Source organism: Oncorhynchus keta, chromosome 22, assembly GCF_023373465.1.
Source record: "Oncorhynchus keta strain PuntledgeMale-10-30-2019 chromosome 22, Oket_V2, whole genome shotgun sequence".
In the NCBI taxonomy this organism is placed as follows: Eukaryota; Metazoa; Chordata; class Actinopteri; order Salmoniformes; family Salmonidae; genus Oncorhynchus; species Oncorhynchus keta.
Window position 1 is genome coordinate 3,669,296 of NC_068442.1, and position 13,616 is coordinate 3,682,911.

Below are 13,616 nucleotides of genomic sequence, written 5' to 3' on the forward strand. Positions count from 1 at the left end.
TAATTAACAGTGAGTAGCAGCAGTATAAAAACAAAAGGGGGTGGTGTCAATGCAAATTGTCCAGGTGGCTATTTGATTAATTATTCAGCAGTCTTATGGCTTGGGGTAGAAGCTGTTAATGAGTGTTATTGTCCTAGACTTGGCGCTCCGGTACCACTTGTCGTGCAGTAGCAGAGAAAACAGTCTACGACTTGGGTGACTGGAGTCTTTGACAGTTTTTGGGACCTTCCTCTGACACTGCCTAGTATATAGGTCCTGGATGGAAGGAAGCTTGGCCCCAGTGATGTACTGAGCCATGCACACTACTCTCTGTAGCGTCTTATGGTCATATGCCAAGGAGTTGCTGGTCAGGAAGCTCTCTGGTGCAAATGTAGAACTTTTTGAGGATCTTGAGACACATGCCAAATCTTTTCAGTCTCCTGAGGTGGGAAAGATGTTGTCGTGCCCTCTTCACAACTGTTTTGGTGTGTTTGGAAGATGATAGCTGGTTGGTGATGTGGACACCAAGGAGCTTGAAACTCCCGATCCGCTCCAGTACAGCCCTGTCGATGTGAATGAGGGTGTGTTTTGGCCCTCCTTTTCCTGTAGTTTACGATCAGCTCCTTTGTCTTGCTCATGTCGAGGGAGAGGTTGTTGCCCTGGCACCACACCACTGGCACCACATCACATCAGGCCTGCCACCGTTGTGTAATCAGCTAACTTAATGATGGTGTTGGAGTTGTGTTTGGCCACACAGTCGTGGGTTAACAGGGAGTACAGAAGGAGACTAAACTCGCAGCCCTGAGGGACCCCAGTGTTGAGGATCAGAGTAGCAGATGTGTTGTTACCTACCCTTACCACCTGGGGGCGGCCCGTCAGGAAGTTCAGGATCCAGTTACAGAGGGAGGTGTTTTGTCCCACTGTCCGTAGCTTAGTGATGAGCTTTGGGGTCTATGGTGTTAAATGCTTAGCTGTAGTCAATGAACAGCATTCTCACATAGGTGTTCCTTTTGTCCAGGTGGAAAAGGGCAGTGTGGAGGTGGTGAGTTGGATTGCGTCTAGGGTATCCGGGATGATGGTGCTGATGTGAGCCATGGCCAGCCTTTAAATTCATGGCTACCGATGTGAGTGCTACTGGGTGGTTTGCTTTGCTTTCTTGGGCACAGGGACAATGGTGGTCTGTTGAAACATGTTTTAGTTACCGACTCGGTCAGGGAGAGGATGAAAATGTCAGTGAAGACACTTGCCAGTTGGTCCGCGCATGCTCTGAGTACACGTCCTGGTAATCCATCTGGCCTTGCGGCCTTGTGAATGTTGACCTGTTTAAAGGTCTTGCCCACATCTGCTACGGAGAGCGTGATCAGACCCTGTCCCTGATCAGACCAGGTTTACCATTAGCAATATTTATTATTATTATATTATTTTGGTAATTTGATTTAAACAATGCCTTCAGAAAGTATTCACACCTGTATACTCTTTCCACATTTTGTGTTACAGACTGAATGTTAAGTTGATTAAATTGATATTTTGTGTCACTGGCCTAGACACACAATATCCTATAATGTCAAAGTAGAATTCTGTTTTTTTTACATATTAATTAAAAAATAAATGTTTGTTTGTGAACAGAGCCCCATAACCTGCATGCTGAGTGGACTATTGTCTAGGTTAATCTCTTTGTATGTGAGGGAGTTGTGGTGGAATTTGTGGGCATCGCTTCCTTTTAGTTGTTTGCAGAATTGAACAGCTCTTTTCTGAATTTTTATAACTAGCGGGTATTGTCCTAACTCTGCTCTGCATGCATTGTTTGGGGTTTTGCATTGTACACAAAGTCCATGGAGAATTTTGCTAAAGTATAGTCCCGCAATTGGGTGTTTGTCCCATTTAGTGAATTATTGGTTGGTGAGTGGACCCCAGAACTGAAAATCATAGAGGACAATGGGATCTATTACTGATTTAAAGTATTTTTTAGCCAGATCCTAATTAGTGTGTTGAGTTTTATGTTCCTTTTGATGGCGTAGAAGGCCCTTCTTGCCTTGTCTCTTAGATCTTTCACAGCCTTGTGGAAGTTACCTGTGGTGTTGATGTTTAGGACAAGGTAGGTATAGTTATTTGTGTGCTCTAGGCAATGGTGTCTAGATGTATTATTATTTTAAATCTGGCTCCTGGATCTTTTTTGGAACACTATTTTATGTCTTTCTGAATTTCACTGTCAGGGTCCAAGTCTGACAGAAGATCTAGGTGCCGCTGTAGTCCCTAATTTGTTGAGGAAAGAAGCACCAGATGATCTGCAAACAGAAGACATTTGATTTCAGAGTTCAGTAGGGTGAGGCCGGGTCCTACAAACTGTTCTAGTGTCCTCACCAATTCATATATATACACTGCTCAAAAAAATAAAGGGAACACTAAAATAACACATCCTAGATCTGAATGAATGAAATATTCTTATGAAATACTTTTTTCTTTACATAGTTGAATGTGCTGACAACAAAATCACACAAATTATCAATGGAAATCAAATTTATCAACCCATGGAGGTCTGGATTTGGAGTCACACTCAAAATTAAAGTGGAAAACCACACTACAGGCTGATCCAACTTTGATGTAATGTCCTTAAAACAAGTCAAAATGAGGCTCAGTAGTGTGTGTGGCCTCCATGTGCCTGTATGACCTCCCTACAACGCCTGGGCATGCTCCTGATGAGGTGGTCGGATGGTCTCCTGAGGGATCTCCTCCCAGACCTGGACTAAAGCATCCGCCAACTCCTGGACAGTCTGTGGTGCAACGTGACGTTGGTGGATGGAGCGAGGCATGATGTCCCAGAAATGCTCAATTGGATTCAGGTCTGGGGAACGGGCGGGCTTGTCCAATGCCTTCCTCTTGCATGAACTGCTGACACACTCCAGCCACATGAGGTCTAGCATTGTCTTGCATTAGGAGGAACCCAGGGCCAACCGCACCAGCATATGGTCTCACAAGGGGTTTGAGGATCTCATCTCGGTACCTAATGGCAGTCAGGCTACCTCTGACGAGCACATGGAGGGCTGTGCGGACCCCCAAAGAAATGCCACCCCACACCATGACCGACCCACCGCCAAACCGGTCATGCTGGAAGATGTTGCAGGCAGCAGAACGTTCTCCACGGCGTCGCCAGACTCTGTCACGTCTGCCACGTGCTCAGTGTGAACCTGCTTTCATCTGTGAAGAGCACAGGGAGCCAGTGACGAATTTGCCAATCTTGGTGTTCTCTGGCAAATGCCAAACGTCCTGCACGGTGTTGGGCTGTAAGCACAACCCCCACCTGTGGACATCGGGCCCTCATACGACCCTCATGGAGTCTGTTTCTGACCGTTTGAGCAGACTCATGCACATTTGTGGCCTGCTGGAGGTCATTTGCAGGGCTCTGGCAGTGCTCCTCCTTGCACAAAGGTGGAGGTAGCGGTCCTGCTGCTGGGTTGTTGCCCTCCTACGGCCTCCTCCACGTCTCCTGATGTACTGGCCTGTCTCCTGGTAGCGCCTCCATGCTCTGGACACTACGCTGACAGACACAGCAAACCTTCTTGCCACAGCTCGCATTGATGTGCCATCCTGGATGAGCTGCACTACCTGAGCCACTTGTGTGGGTTGTAGACTCCGTCTCATGCTACCACTAGAGTGAAAGCACCGCCAGCATTCAAAAGTGACCAAAACATCAGCCAGGAAGCATAGGAACTGAGAAGTGGTCTGTGGCTATCACCTGCAGAACCACTCCTTTATTGGGGGTGTCTTGCTAATTGCTTACAATTTCCCCCTGTGTTGTCTATTCCATTTGCACAACAGCATGTGAAATGTATTGTCAATCAGTGTTGCTTCCTAAGTGGACAGTTTGATTTCACAGAAGTGTGATTGACTTGGAGTTACATTGTTGTTTAAGTGTTCCCTTTAAGTGTCCCCCCCCCCCCAGTATTCAGACCCTTCCACATTTTGTTACGTTACAGCCTTGTTCTAAAATTGATTATATAATTTTTTCCCCCATCATCAATTGACACACAATACCCCGTAATGGCAAAGCAAAATCATTTTTTAATTATCAAGCTGATATGACATTTACATAAGAATTCAGACCTTTTACTCAGTACTTTTTTAAAGAATCTTTGGCAGCAATTACAGCTTCGAGTCCTCTTGGGTATGACGCTACAAGCTTGGCACACCTGTATTTGGGGAGTTTCTCACATTCTTCTCTCCAGATTCTCTCAAGCTCTGTCAGGTTGGATCGTGAGCATTGCTGCACAGCTATTTTCAGGTCTCTCCAGAGATGTTCGACCGGGATCTGGCTGGGAGGGCCTTGCAGGACATTCAGAAACTTGCCCCGAAGCCATTGTCTTGGCTGTGTGCTGAGGGTCGTTGTCCTGTTGGAAGGTGAACCCTTGCCTCAGTCGGAGGTCCTGAGCACTTTGGAGCAGGTTTTCATCAAGGATCTCTCTGTACTGTGCTCCATTCATCTTTCCCTCAGTCCTGACTAGTCTCCCAGTACCTGACGCTGAAAAACATTCCCACAGCATGATGCTGCCACCGCCATGCTTCACCGTAGGACTGGTGCCAGGTTTCCTCCAGACGTGACACTTCAGGTGAAATAGTTAAATCTTGTTTTCATCAGACCAGAGAATCTTGATTCTCAAAGTCTAAGATTCTTTAGGTGCCTTTTTGCAAACTCCAAGCGGGCTGTCGTGCCTTTTACTGAGGAGTGGCTTCCGTCTGGACACTACCATAAAGGCCTCATTTTTTGGAGTGCTGTAGAGATGGTTGTCCTTCTGGAAGGTTCTCTCATTTCCACAGAGGAACTCTGTATCTCTGTCAGAGTGACCATCAGGTTCTTGGTCACCTCCCTGACCAAGGCCCTTCTCCCGTGACTGCTCAGTTTGATCTGCCGGCCAGCTCTAGGAAGAGTCTTGGTGGTGCCAATCATCTTCCATTTAAGAGTGATGGAGGCCACTTCAATGCTGCAGAAATATTTTTGGTACCCTTCCCCAGGTCTGTGCCTCGACCTAATCCTGTCTCAGGGCTCTATGGACAATTCCTCCGATCTCATGGCTTGGTTTTTGCTCTGACATGCACTGTCAACTGTGGGACCTTATATAGACAGGTGTGTGCCTTTCCAAATCATGTCCAATTAATTCAATTTACCACAGGTGGACTTCAAACAAGTTGTAGAAACAGCTCAAGGATGATCAATGGAAACAGGATGCGCCTGAACTCAATTTCAAGTCTTATAGCAAAGGGTCTAAACACTAAACACTAAACACTTAAGTAAGGCGTTTCTTGTGTGTGTCAGTATATAATATATTAGACAGTGAGGGGATTATATTTGATCCCCTGCTGATTTTGTACGTTTGCCCACTGACAAAGAAATGATCAGTCTATAATTTTAATGGTAGGTTTATTTGAACAGTGAGAGACAGAATAACAGCAAAAAAAAAAAAAAACGTACGTCAAAAATGTTATATATTGATTTGCATTTTAATGAGGGGAATAAGTATTTGACCCCCTCTCAATCAGAAAGATTTCTGACTCCCTGTTGTCTTTTATACAGGTAACAAACTGAGATTAGGAGCACACTCTTAAAGGGACTGCTCCTAATCTCGGTTTGTTACCTTTATAATAGACACCTGTCCACAGAAGCAATCAATCAATCAATCCGATTCCAAACTCTCCACCATGGCCAAGACCAAAGAGCTCTCCAAGGATGTCAGGGACAAGATTGTAGACCTACACAAGGCTGTAATGGGCTACAAGACCATCGCCAAGCATGTTGGTGAGAAGGTGACAACAGTTGGTGCGATTATTTGCAAATGGAAGAAACAAGAACTCTCAATCCCCCTCGGCCTGAGGTCCCATGCAAAATTTCACCTCGTGGAGTTGCAATGATCATGAGAACGGTGCGGAATCAGCCCAGAACTACACGGGAGGATCTTGTCAATGATCTCAAGGCAGCTGGGACCATAGTCACCAAGAAAACAATTGGTAACACACTACGCCGTGAAGGACTGATTGAAAATTTCAGTCTCTCGATGTGCAAAACTGATAGACATACCCCAAGCGACTTACAGCTGTAATCGCAGCAAAAGGTGGCGCTACAAAGTATTAACTTAAGGGGGCTGAATAATTTTGCACGCCCAATTTTTCAGTTTTTGATTTGTTAAAAAAGTTTGAAATATCCAATAAATGTCGTTCCACTTCATGATTGTGCTTCCCACTTGTTGTTGATTCTTCACAAAAAAATACAGTTTTATATCTTTATGTTTGAAGCCTGAAATGTGGCAAAAGGTCGCAAAGTTCAAGGGGGCCGAATACTTTCGCAAGGCACTGTATATATATATATATTTATTTATTTATTTGATTTATTTGCAAACATTTCTAAAAACCTGTTTTTGCTTTGTTGTCATTGGATATTGTATGTTGACTGTTTTTATTTTTAATCCATTAGAATAAGGCTTTTACGTAACAAAATGTGGAATAAGGGAAGGGTTCTGAATAGTTTTCGAATACACTATAAATCTATGGCAAGACCTGCTATAATGGATGTCTTGCAATGATCATCAAACAATTTGACAGAGCTTGAAGAATTTGTTAAATAATAATGGGAAAATTTTGCACAATCAAGATGTTTTCCTCACATCGGTCACGGAGAGCGAGATCACACTGTCATTTGGAACAACAGGGACTTTCATGCAGGCCATTTGATTAGATGTTCAAGAGTCTTAGGGCTTGGGGGTAGACACTGTTTAGAAGCCTCTTGGACCTAGACATGGCGCTCCGGTACCGCTTGCCGTGCGGTAGCAGAGAGAACATATATATATATATATATATATATATATATATATATATATATATATACATCCACACAGTATGAACGCCCAGTAGCTGTCTGATTTGTCAACACACACACACACACATTCTGTGGTTGATTCAAACAGTTTAATTGGTGCTTTAAAGCAGGTAAAATTGGTGTAGATACACAATCAGAAAGGTAGGTAGGGAGAGAAGGAGCAAGGGATAAGAGAGGAAGAGGTCTAAGAGATGAGGAAGAAAGAAAGGAAGAGTGAATGGGGGAAGAAGAACAAAGGAAGGAAGTTAGATTTGAAAGAGAGGAAAGTAATGCAGATGGACTCGGGAACAATCCAGAAAGGAATAGTATAGATAGTGAGTGAGAGATTGTAGCTTACTCGTTCTAAGCAGTTTTCTGTGAGTTTGCAGTGTTATAGAATTAATTATACAGTATTCACTACTTCACTTTTTCCACATTTTGTTGTTCGGGCCTGAATTTAAAATGGATGGCATGTAGATTGTGTCACAGGCCTACACACAATACCCCATAATGTCAAAGTGTAATGATGTTTTTTGAGATTTTTTTGTACAAATTCATGAAAAGCTGAAATGTCTTGAGTCAAGTATTTAAAACCTTTATGGCAAGCCTAAATAATTTCAGGAGTAAGAATTTGCTTAACCGTTCACATAATAAGTGGCACGGACTAACTCTTTGTGCAATAATAGTGTTTACCAACATTTTTTTAATGACTACTTCTTCTCTGTACCCCACACATTGAATTATATGTAAGGTCCCTCAGTCGAGCAGTGAATTCCAAAATAGAAATTCAACCACAAAGACCAGGGAGGTCTTCCAATGCCTCACAAAGAGGGGCACCTATTGGTAGATGGCAAAAAAACAGACATTGAATATCCCTTTGAGCATGGTGAAGTTATTACTTACACTTTGGATGGTCTATCAATACACCCAGGCACTTCAAAGATGCAGGCGTCCTTCCTAACTTAGTTGCAGAAGATGAAGGAAACCAGTAATGTACTGAACTATACTCTACTTTTCTTTACTGTACTATAAAGTGCTTTCCAAACTTGTGATCGAGACAGAGACTTTTCACACTCTTACTTTGACCAACAGACGACAGAAAGAAAACTGAAAATGGTTGAAAAACGTGGTAATATACAGTCGTGGACAAATGTTTTGAGAATGACGCAAATATTAATTAACACAAAGTTTGCTGCTTCAGTGTCTTTAGATATTTTTTGTCAGATGTTACTATGGGATACTGAAGTATAATTACAAGCATTTCATAAGTCAAAGGCTTTTATTGACAATTACACAGAGTCAATATTTGAAGTGTTGACCCTTCTTTTTCGAGACCCTTCTTGGAGAATGTGTTGACCCTTCTTTTTCTCTGCAATCCGCCCTGGCATGCTGTCAATTTACGTCTGGGCCACATCCTGACTGATGGCAGCCAATTCTTGCATCATCAATGCTTGGAGTTTGTCAGAATTTGTGGGTTTTTGGTTGTCCACCTGCCTCTTGAGGATTGACCACAAGTTCTCAATGGGATTAAGGTCTGGCCAGTTTCCTGGCCATGGACCCAAAATATCGATGTTTTGTTCCCCGAGCCACTTAGTTATCACTTTGGCCTTATGGCAAGGTGCTCCATCATGCTGGAAAAGGCATTGTTCATCACCAAACTGTTCCTGGATGATTGGGAGAAGTTGCTCTCGGAGGATGTGTTGCTAACGGTCTTTATTCATGGCTGTGTTCTAGGCAAAATGTGAGTGAGTGTTCTAGGCAAAATGTGAGTGAGCCCACTCCCTTGGCCGAGAAGCAACCCCACACATGAATGGTCTCAGGATACTTTACTGTTGGCATGACACAAGACTGATGGTAGCGCTCATCTTGTTTTCTCCGAACAAGCTTTTTTCCGGATGCCCCAAACAATCAGAAAAGGGATTCCTCAGAGAAAATGACTTTACCCCAGTCCTCAGTAGTCCTATCCCTGTACCTTTTGCAGAATATCAGTTTGTCCCTAATGTTTTTCCTCGAGAGAAGTGGCTTCTTTGCTGCCCTTCTTGACACCAGGCCGTCCTCCAAAAGTCTTCGCCTCACTGTGCGTGCAGATGCACTCACACCTGCCTGCTGCAATTCCTGAGAAAGCTCTGAACTGGTGGTGCCCCGATCCTGCAGCTGAATCAGCTTTAGGAGATGGTCCTGGAGCTTGCTGGACTTTCTTGGGCACCCTGAAGCCTTCTTCACAACAATTGAACCGCTCTCCTTGAAGTTCTTGATGATCCGATAAATGGTTGATTTAGGTGCAATCTTACTGGCAGCAATATCCTTGCCTTTGAAGCCCTCTTTGTGCAAAGCAATGATGACGGCATGTGTTTCCTTGCAGGTAACAATGGTTGACAGAGGAAGAACAATGATTCTATGCACCACCCTCCTTTTGAAGCTTCCAGTCTGTTATTCAAACTCAATCAGCATGACAGAGTGATCTCCAGCCTTGTCCTCGTCAACACTCACACCTGTGTTAACGAGAGAATCACTGACATGATGTCAGCTGGTCCTTTTGTGGCAGGGCTGAAATTTGGGGGATTCAGTTAATTTGCATGGCAAAGAGAGACTTTGCAATTAATCTGATCACTCTTCATAATATTCTGGAGTATATGCAAATTGCCGTCATGCAAACTGAGGCAGCAGACTTTGAAAATTAATATTTGTGTCATTCTCAAAACTTTTGGCCACGACTGTACAGTACCAGTCAAACGTTTGGAAACACCTACTCATTCCAGAGTTTTTATTTTTTACAATTTTCTACATCGTAGAATAATAGGGACGACATCAAAACTATGAAATAACACATATGGAATCATGTAATAACCAAAAAAGTGATTCTTCAAAGTAGTCACCTTTTACCTTGATGACAGCTTTGCACACTCTTGGCTTTTTCTCAACCAGCTTCATGAGGTCACCTGGAATGTATTTCAATTAACAGGTGTGCCTTTTTAAAGGTGCATTTGTTGAATGTCTTTCCTTCTTAAATCGTTTGAGCCAATCAGTTGTGTTGTGACAAGGTAGGGGTGGTATGGTGTAGGAAAAGCAGCCAACAAGTGCTCAGCATATGTGGGAACTCCTTCACGACTGTTGTAAAATCATTCCAGGTGAAGCTGGTTGAGAGAATGCCCAGAGTGTTCAAAGCTCTCATCAAGGCAAAGCGTGGCTACTTTGAAGACTTTAAAATCTGAAATATATTTTTATTTGTTTAACACTTTATTGGTTACTACACGATTCCATATGTGTAATTTCATAGTTTTGATGTCTTCACCATTATTCTACAATGTAGAAAATAGCAAAAATAAAGAAAAACCCTTGAATGAGTAGGTGTGTCTAAACTTTTGACTGGTACATACAGTACCAGTACCAGTATTTAACAAGAGTTAAGTAAACTGAGCAATATAAAATCTTGCCTCTTTATAATGCCCATTGTTAAAGAAAATTTTCCAAATAAATTATAGTGTGAGATTATAAGGTTTACAGTATTTATTTGCTTTTTGCATCGTGCTTTTGCATTACAAAAATGTTGGACATTAAAAACCTCTATTCTTATCTGGCAATGTAAATCTCTGATTGAGAATATTTTAGTCCCCCTTCGAGGAGCCTGATGATTCAAACGATATTCATGTTATGCTTATGTTTATTTCTTCTATGTTGAGGGAGGAGTGTGAAAGAGTGCCATGTCAAAGGTCACCAGTCATCATTTGTTTATTTTTGTGTGCTCATTAAAAAATTAACTAATTTCATTCCGATATAAAGCACACGTTAATTTAATTTGGACACAGTGTTTCCTTGTCCTATTCTCCTGAGTACATGCTTTCTGTTAGGGTCTGTGTAGTTACTAGGTTTGAATGTTGGGAACCTGGTTACTGAGATTTACGAAAATGTACTGCCCAAAATCACTCCCTTTTCCCGAGACAAATAACTGAGAAACCAGTAAATGATAATAAATTATTAATATTATGAGCATTGTGTGAAATGAAACTGTTATATTATATGCGATGTCTAAATCTGGCTTTTCTACGACTTCTGCATGATGAATCATCAACACTCAGCATGGGGACAGACAGCCCATCTCAGTATGGAGTGCAGTTCACAATGCATGTAGACCTATCATCAAATTTATTTATATAGCCCTTCTTACATCAGCTGATATATCAAAGTGCTGTACAGAAACCCAGCCTAAAACCCCAAACAGCAAGCAATGCAGGTGTAGAAGCATGGTGGCTAGGAAAAACTCATTAGAAAGGCCGAAACCTAGAGAGGAACCAGGCTATGAGGGGTGGCCAGTCCTCTTCTGGCTGTGCGGGGTGGAGATTATAACAGAACCAAGATGTTCTGTGGCCAAGATGTTCAAATGTTCATAAATGACCAGCATGGTCAAATAATAATAATCACAGTAGTTGTCGAGGGTGCAACAAGTCAGCACCTCAGGAGTAGATGCCAGTTGGCTTTTCATAGCCGATCATTGAGAGTATCTCTACCGCTCCTGCTGTCTCTAGAGAGTTGAAAACAGCAGGTCTGGAACAGGTAGCACGTCCGGTGAACAGGTCAGCGTTCCATAGCCGCAGGCAGAACAGTTGAAACTGGAGCAGCAGCACGGCCAGGTGGACTGGGGACAGCAAGGAGTCATAATGCCAGATAGTCCTGAGACATGGTCCTAGGGCTCAGGTCCTCCGAGAGAGAGAAAGAAAGAAAGAGAGAATTAGAGAGAGCATACTTAAATTCAGTGACTCGGCCCCTGTAATAGGGTTAGAGGCAGAGAATTCCAGTGGAGCGAGGGGAACTGGCCAGGCAGAGACAGCAAGGGCGGTTCGTTGCTCCAGAGCCTTTCCGTTCACCTTCACACTCATGGGCCAGACCTCACTCAATCATTTGACCTGTTGAAGAGATGAGTCTTCAGTAAGGACTTAAAGGTTGAGACCGAATCTGCGTCTCTCACATGGGTAGGCAGACCATTCCATAAAAATGTAGCTCTATAGGAGAAAGCCCGGCCTCCAGCTGTTTTTGGGACAATTTGGAGGCCTGCATCTTGTGACCGTAGCGTACGTGTAGGTATGTACGGCAGGACCAAATCGGAAAGATAGCTAGGAGCAAGCCCATGTAATGCTTTGTAGGTTAACAGTAAAACCTTGATATCATCTCATCATCGTAAAGTTCTATGTCTGTGGTACAGTAATATAAAGACTGAATGTGCATATAATTTACCCATCTCCATCTGGCTTTCAGGGGTCACCTTCAGGTAATACATTCCATGCAGTATTAGCCATTTAATTAGCTAATTAATGATGGGTTATTTATAGTAAGCTTCTAACTTATAGCCTCTCTCTTGCGCAGTACGAATGCACCTGTGCTCTGCTGGACACTCTCCAAGGAGAGTCCCATGAAGGAAAAGCCAGACTAGAATAGCTTGCTGGACATAATTTTTTTATACCAATGTAATATTCAAAGATTATACCAAAGGAATATTCTCTGTTGTTTGCTGAACATGAAATACAACAGCCAATAGAACTCACAGGTAGTTTGAAAGAAGAGTGAATATGCAATGGAGGAAGGCTCGAGCAGTTATTTATTCAGACCCATAACAATTCAAATCTTCATGAAGAGAAGTGAAGGCCTTCTGCCTCTAAATTCTATTCCTACAGTATATTATTCAAGGATGTCATGAGAATGACGAAGAGATAAGGGAAACAAAACTTATTTAATTTAGCAGTTGAAAGCAAGGAAGGAATGAAGCAAAAACAGCGAGACAAAGAGGAGGTAGGCTAATAACATTTTATGAAAGGTATATATACGTCAGCCTACTAATTATACAAATAGGCCCTATTATTTCAAAATTGAAATCAAGTTCACTAGTCTATACTTTGTAGGCTGCAAGCCTCTCCCTGCTTTATCGTGGTTTGAATGAGGTTTGTAATTCCAGTCCCTTAAGATCCATTTTATCATCAGGATCTGCACCTCTGTGCACGACTGCTGTCAGTGAACAGGGGGCACTACAGGACTGTAGAACCCCTCTAACCAATCAGCATCCAGATCCGGATGAGCCCGGCTTCCCACTGGCAGATTTTATTTCCCTCTGTTGTCTCCCAATGGTCTCTATCTCTCTTCCCCCGTCTCCATCGCCGTTCCTGGGATGTAAAATTAGCTGCAGCGGGGGCTGTGTGCTGGAGCATCGGTAAAGAACCAGGGACAGAGGGACGTAGAGGCTGGCCAAAACAGTAGAGGATGCTCCGTGTCTGGGCACAGGGCTAGAGGACGACTGGGAGGACAGGGCTCTCTGTGGATGTATACCTGTGGAGAACCTATTTTACCAGTCCTGCCAGCTGGGCCAGCTGCTGATGAGGTGCCTACGCTGTCTGTGCTGGTGTGTGTGTGTCCTTGCAGCTGTGCATGCGTGTGTATGTGTTCAGCACTGATTGTGTCAGTTGTGATTTTCACACTCCGACCGTCTGATCATTTTGTTAATCAGGCTTTTCCCAATCAGCTACCGTTTTTGTTGTTGCTTTGCTCTCCTCTGTTCCTCTCCTGCTCTAACCAGCAGAGTTACGTTGTGGTCGACCTCACCAGTGCCTCAGAGCTTGGCTAAAATGGTGACCTTCATTTTTACATATGATGTTATTGATGAGGAAGAGCTATGTATTTTTTTTTTTATAGATCTAATCAGTACAGTTGTCATCGCCAGGGTTAGAAGCTTTGTGCATGTGTGTGGGTGCATGTGTGTTTGTGTATGTGTGTGTTTGATTCAGATCTGTACAGTTTACACTGTCTAGAGTAG

The 13,616-nt window shown here is 43.1% G+C and overlaps 1 protein-coding gene across 8 annotated transcripts in view; it reads left to right on the top strand.

The window, feature by feature from the left end:
* LOC118400937 (membrane-associated guanylate kinase, WW and PDZ domain-containing protein 2-like) overlaps nucleotides 1–13,616 on the top strand; it is a 230,215-nt gene that overhangs the window by 9,119 nt on the left and 207,480 nt on the right. Inside the window, exon 1 of one of the 8 annotated variants that reach the window (XM_052474708.1) lies at nucleotides 12,950–13,184. The exons of the other annotated variants lie outside the window; for them this stretch is intronic. The gene's annotated coding sequence lies outside the window, so the exon portion shown is untranslated. Of the gene's footprint in view, nucleotides 1–12,949; nucleotides 13,185–13,616 lie in introns of those variants that run through there. 8 annotated transcript variants of the gene reach the window in all.